The sequence below is a fragment of the Callorhinus ursinus genome, unplaced genomic scaffold, assembly GCF_003265705.2.
Source record: "Callorhinus ursinus isolate GAN/ISIS: 27379988/994484 unplaced genomic scaffold, GSC_fseal_2.0 scaffold8, whole genome shotgun sequence".
Taxonomy (NCBI): Eukaryota; Metazoa; Chordata; class Mammalia; order Carnivora; family Otariidae; genus Callorhinus; species Callorhinus ursinus.
Genome location: NW_027397070.1, coordinates 64,628,305 through 64,634,938, shown reverse-complemented (window position 1 = coordinate 64,634,938; position 6,634 = coordinate 64,628,305). Strand labels below are relative to the sequence as shown.

Here is a 6,634-nt window from a genome sequence, read left to right as displayed (position 1 = left end):
CTTCCTGGTTGGTGGGGGGCCTGCTTCTCCCTCTCCCACTACCCCCTGCTTGTGTCCCTACTCTCACTGTGTCTCTCTCTGTCAAATAAATAAATAAGATCTTAAAAAAAATTTTTTTTTGAAATTGAGAAGTGTGAGTCCTCCAACCTTGTTCTTGATTTCAAGATTGTTTTCATTATTCTGGGCCCCTTGAATTTGCATATGAATTTCAGGATCAGCTTGTCAGTTTCTGCAGTGAAGTCAAGGAGATTTGATAAGCGATTGTGTTGAATCTGTAGGTCACTATGTAGAGAATCCCTATCTGTATCTGCTCAGGCTGCCATAACCAAGTACCATAGATCAGATGTTTCGTTTCCATGGTTACCTTTACACCGCTATCTCAGGGTGGTATCCTTGCTCCTTCTTAAAAAATGCTATTGGTTATGCTCGCTTTGGCAGCATATATACTAAAATTGAAGCAATACAGAAGATTAGCATGGTCCCTGCACAAGGATGACACGCAAATTCCTGAAGCATTCCAGATTTAAAAAAAAAAAAAAAAAGCTCTCGGTTGTAACAGTGTCCAAAGAACTTTCTATAATGATGAACATGTTCTTCATTTGTGTTCTCCAGTGTGGAAGCTACTAGCTGCATATGAAATGAAATGTGAATTGTGGCTACTCTAATTGAGAAACCAAATTCAAAGTTTCATTTAATGTCAATTAACTTACATTTAAATAGCCCCATATAGCTGGTGGCTACCACGTCAGATGGTGTAGGTCTTTTTTTAATCCCTTACTATGAACAATACTGAAATTAGTCACCTTTCCCTTCTACTCCTTCTCCCCAAAGTGTTTAATGTGGTATCTATTTAGTGCTAAATGAAACCTTTAAGGCAACCAGCAAGCTGACTTTCTAGATAATTTTTCCCTTCTCTGTCCATTTTTGATAACCTGAATTACATCTTCATCAGAGGGTATGACAAGTACAAAGTATTTTTCATCCTAGACCCACTACTCTTCATTCTACAGTTAAATATACTCAGTGCTCGTCAGTAGTTCTTAGGAAAAGCTGCTCTAAGCGTTTCTCGATTGTCTGAAGCATATTAGTTAGTATATTACTCAGGAAGGGCACACAGGAGCATTATTCCCCGATTACCTCAACTTCATCCCAGTTTGTAGCCTTTACACTTGAAGGTCACTTTGGCCAAATTAGGAAAAAAAAAAAAAAAAGTTGGCTTCCATTTTCTTTCGTGGGTATCTGTACTATGTTACTTCATTTCTTCCTTTGTGTTTTAGCGTTAAAGTATTCTGTGAAGGTGTAATACCTTGTAAGTTACTTGGTCATTTTACCTTATGCCAAAAGGATTTCTCTTCGGTAAAATCTAATAATTTTAATAGACTATGTCTTGGAGTTGACTGTTCTGGTCCAGGCACAACATGTCCCCTTTAAACGCACAGGTTCAAGTCAGTGTGTTTGTTTGTTTTCAGGAAAGTTTTTCTTTAATAGTTGCTTTTATTTGTTCCTCTCTACAGCCTTACCTTTACTTTCTTTACTTTTGCTGTGGGGGGAACGGGGGAAGGAGGGTCTCTTATACATATGTTGGATTCTTTGGCTCTTTCTGTATCCATCACTGTCTCTTAAATCCTTTTGATCTTTTTCTTCTACTGATTTTCTTTTTATGTTTCCATTCTATATACCATTTCCCTTTTTCTATCCCAGTCACTCTGCTAGTTTTTGTAATTTGAGGAGACTGGAAAACCATGCCACTGTCACCATCTTGCCCTGATCCTTATTGTGTTTTAAAGTTGCTGTGTTCGTGTCATTATATTTTGCTCACAAAACAACTTTATTTAAGAAGGGGAAATACCTTTAGAGGTATATTAATTCTAAAAGATTCTTACTCATCTTTTTATACCAGATGAGTTAAAAAGATCAATAGCCCGTGAAACTATTAAACTGAACATTTCAATGTGGAAGAGCTCTTTGCACAAACTCAGCTGTGGAACCTGATCCAGTTGATGCAGTACTTACACAGCACGTTCATCGGTTGAGGTGCTGATTACCTGGGCCTCTGGGCTTGGCAGGCCAAAAAAGCTGGAATCTAGAGACCTTGGCTGGTGTTGCTCTGAGCTGAGCAACAGTTGGGGGTACCTCCCCCCAACACTTGCCTCATCACCTGCCAACCAAGGACACCAAGAAGCCACATCCACTTCACTGCCTGTTTGGTTGGATTGTACGGGGTTAAATATCTGAAGGTCTCCTTTCCGCTGATCCTCTAACCCTTGAGGGTCATGGACAACAACAGTAAACCTTCATCTTGGAAGGCACACACACACATTTAGCTTATCCTATACAAAAATAATAGACTCTGCTCGTAATTTGGTAATTCTGTCGGTTCATCATGGAATCTCCTGCATTTGCTGTCATCTGTACACCAGTCGGGGAACTCTATCCTTTTCGACAAGATTTCGTTCAGCCCGACTCCCGCCACCTCCCTGTCTCTCCAGAGGCTTCGGTGGGGGCCACACTCCTCCCCATCGCCTCCCCTTCTTCAGAACTGCAGTGTCTACTGATTTAGTTTGGCTTCTGGATGCTCTCCCATGCCTCTCCTTGTTCCATACCCATCCCTCCACCTCACACTGGGCGCCGCTCGGATGCCTTCGCCACAGGGCTGCAGGTGACAGACTTTGGGGGCCCGTTTGGAGTGAAGCGTGAGGGTTTGAGGAGGTTTGTGGATTAACATTCAGACTGATGCCTTAAAGTGGGATATTAGACCCTTGTTTTGAAAAAAATCTCTTAGTCGCTGTTAAAGCAGCATCCCTCCACTCCCCTAAGCCCGTCACCTCATCTTTCTGGGCTCCCCACTCCCTCACAGACCCTTCTTTCCTTCATGTAGCTACTCCTTGGAAAAACTAACATTCTTAACTTCATTGCGCAGAACGACGTGGTTCTGTCTGCCTGGAGCTACCTCTTCGGTGATTCAGTGCCCCATCGCCGGGCTTTGCTAAATAAAAGACTATTCCAAGAAGGAAGTATGTGTCTCTCCTAGGAGCCAGAGCTGCTGTGGCCAATTACGGGTTCTCTCTTGTCTTTCTCTTTCTGTCTCCTTTCTTGCTAGTAGCCCTGCTCAAGAGTGTTTGAGTTGAGAAGGAAGAAGGGCGAGAGCGTTTGTACGGACAGCAACCATGGAGGAACACTTGCTGGAAATCAGGTGGGATGCGGGTCCGGCGGGAAGTCCCCGGGGGGGGGGCTCCAGGAGGGGCGCCTGAGGCAGGCCCAGGACTGAGAGCTGCTGTGGCTAAGAAAGAACCATTCTGAGAACCCACCCCTCAGGGAGGGATTATTTTAATGCTGCCTCTTTCACACAAATGAAAATAGCGCCTTGGATCCCGCACTTTGCCCCAAGTTAACAGAGCTGGTAAATAGTAGGCGTGGAGTAAAGCAGGCTCCTGGCTCCGGTCCACACTCTTGGTCACGGTGCTGCTTTGGCGCACTCGGAAGACAAACACACTTAGAATGCCAGTCGACCGCTTTCTTCCTCAAACCCACAGTAAAGCGCCTCACCTCGCAGAGGCTCCGTTTCCTTGCCTCTAACAAGATGGGCGCGTGGAAACCTGTCTCATGGTGTTGCTTTGAAGATTAAATCAGCCAGCAGATGTGAAGCCTAGCAAGTAGTAGATTCCGTAAAAATCAGCATTCCTTCTTTATGATATGTTCTGTATTTAGTGGGAAGGATCATTAACAGTGTTCTTAAGGGGAAAAAAAGATCAAAAACTTTCTAAGATTATTTTATTTTGTCAAGAGTCATAAAAAGCATTGAGGGACAAACCAAACATCAGTGCCTGTTCTTTTATTTTGATTAATATAATTTAAACGGGGGAAAGAATGACTGTGGGCTTGTAGCTAGAGATGAAGAAATGTTGCAAGAATAATACAATTTGCTCGATTAAAGGAAAATCACAATTGGCATGTTGAAGGGCTCGCCTTTAAAAACATGACATAGAATCACAAATAATTAGGTCAGGTTTTGCTCCAAGTTACGACTGCCTTTTTTCAACGTTCCTCCTTTCCTTGGAGACTGTTGAACAGAGCGACAAGCATCCCCAGCCCCTTTGCTCCAGACTCTACCTAAGAATGAATTTATCCAGGTGCTAATGCCACAGAAGGAGAAGGTAAACTTGAACTAGCGCTGCATTATTAGCTTTGTTGTGGCTACTTAAAGGCTTTTGCGTATATAAAGAATGAGACTTGTATATTACACATTTTCATTCTCATATTTCCGCATAATCCTGAAAGACAGATTTGTAAATACCATATCCTGATTTTCATTCACTAATCCCAGTTTTTACTTTTTTTTTTTTTTTAAGATTTTATTTATTTATTTGTCAGAGGGAGAGAGCACAAGCCGGGGGACCTGCAGGCAGAGGGAGAAGCAGGCTCCCCGCTGAGCAAGGAGCACAATACGGGGCTCCATCCCAGGACCCTGGGATCATGACCTGAGCTGAAGGCAGACATTTAACCACCTGAGCCACCCAGGCGCCCCAGTTTTCACTATTTTTAAACGTACGCAGCTCCTTGGGTTCCTAGAAGACGCTCCAGGGAACCCGCCCAATGGTTGGCCACGCAGGGAGGGAAGGTATGGGCCACAGTGGAACGTCGAGGCTGCATTTTGGTCTCAACTACTGACTAACTCGATGTAGGAACAAGTCACGCCAGCCCCTCTCTGCACCTCAGCCACTTCCTCAGTCAAGAAAGGGAGTTAGGCTAACAAGTAATGACAATGTGCTAGTTACCGTGATATGTGGTGAATACAGATGATCTCCTTTTAGCCTCACCGAGAGAAGTCCGTACTTTGGTTATCCCCCATTCCCTGGTGGAGAAACAGCCTCAGAGGCATGGTCACCTGTCCAAAGTTAGTACGCGGTGTGGCCCAGATGTTCCCAGAGTCTGTCCTGTTTCTGGCTTGCAGTATTCATGTATTCAACTCAGTCTTTGGTCCTCCGCTAGGTGCTCGGACACGGAGCTCCCTGGGATGCGGGTTCCAGCCCAGAAGGAAGCACCATGATGGGGTGGGTGGAGGGCAGCCATCAGGAATGCGGGAAGGGCTGGCTGTGGACCGGCCCACCAGGCAGGCCCCTCCCGGGAGGTAACACGCTGAGCCCAGAGCGGGGAGAAGGTGCCAGAGAAACCAGTTAAGTCTAGTCAAGAGGTCAGCAACCTTTTTCTGTAAAGGGCCAGATATAACTATTTTGGCTTTATGGGCCATAACACTCTCTGTTGTCACTACTGTGCCCGTGTGGTATGGAAGGCAGCCACGTACAACATGTAAATGATGAGTCTGGCTCGGCTCTAACAGAACCTGGTTTATAGAAGCAGGTGAGTGGCCACATTGGGCCCCGGGGGCCAGAGTTCGCTGGCTGCTGTTCTAGGTGGTAAGTACTAAGGTACAAGGTAGTGGCAGTGAAGGGATTTAGGTAAGTAGGCGGAGAACCATTTGAAAGTAGTTGCTTTTTGGTGGGGCGTGTTTATTTTTTAATTCTTTAATATCAACACTTACTGCACACGTGAGATGTAAGTTGCATTTTCCTCGTAAGAAAAGAAAACATTACAAACAAAATCCCTTTGACCATGCCCCCAAACCGGGAGCCCATCCCAGGGGGGCTGGCCCCTATTTTTATTTCTGAGCATGTCACTATAGGCTTTGTTTTCTGTGTTTATAAAAACCTGATGAGCTGTGTTGTACCCTTTAATGAGTTTGTGCCGGGGGGGGGGGGGGGGCAGGCAGTGAGGTATCTAAATGGCAGCCTACTGAACACAGGAGGGGTCGTTTCTCCCCCCCTCCCGTCACCCCTCACCTCCTGCCACTAAGGAGATGTGGCACTTGACAGGCTTCCTTGGCTTTTGAAGGCAGCATCTGCTGCCCTTGGGAATGCTGCTCTGACCTACGCAGGGGCTAACGGTAAAGACTGCCTTTAGATGTGCCCCATCATTTGGCCCTAATGGCAGAACAGATTTGTTGCAAAGCCTGAACTTCCTCTGGACCCCACTCCAAACAGGCAGTGTTTTAGCTGAGAGGAGATGTCCTGTCATGTCACAAACCACGGGACCCTACATACTTCAGTACAGTAGCAGCACTGAACCTTCATGGGGTGGGGGTGCAGTATCTCCCATTCTCTGACATGCATGTATCCTATGAGGGCAGCCGCAGTACCTGCCCCTTTCCTGTTCATCGGGTCCAATCGCCTGAAGTCTTCCATATCGTGGACCAGCGTCATGTCCCATGAAACGCCAAGGCTCAAGGTCCAGGACGGTTGGAGCAAGACAATGAATGTGTGCTGCTTGCCTTCCCAATAAAGGCAGACTATTTTCAACCTCTCTGTAGATGGGGAATAAGTGCACTGAGCAGACCAAGGGGCATATACCAAGAATGAAAAACTGATTTGTACCAGTAACGGTATCTGGTATGAGAGTTGTGATTGGGCTACCATCATCTGCCACCACCATGGACCGAATGTTTGTGTCCCCCCGAAATTCCTATGTTGAAACCCTAATCCCCAGCATGATGGCATTTGGAGGTGGGGCCTTTGGGAGTTACTTAGAACATAAGGGTGGAGCCCGCATGATGGGGTTAGTGCCTTTATAGGAAGAGACT

The 6,634-nt window shown here is 45.7% G+C and overlaps 1 non-coding gene across 1 annotated transcript; it reads left to right on the top strand.

The window, feature by feature from the left end:
* The first annotated feature begins 422 nt into the window (after positions 1-422).
* Positions 423-527, top strand: LOC112822917 (U6 spliceosomal RNA). Its single transcript, XR_003207885.1, has one exon. It is a non-coding gene; the product is annotated as a U6 spliceosomal RNA (small nuclear RNA).
* Positions 528-6,634: the final 6,107 nt, after the last annotated feature.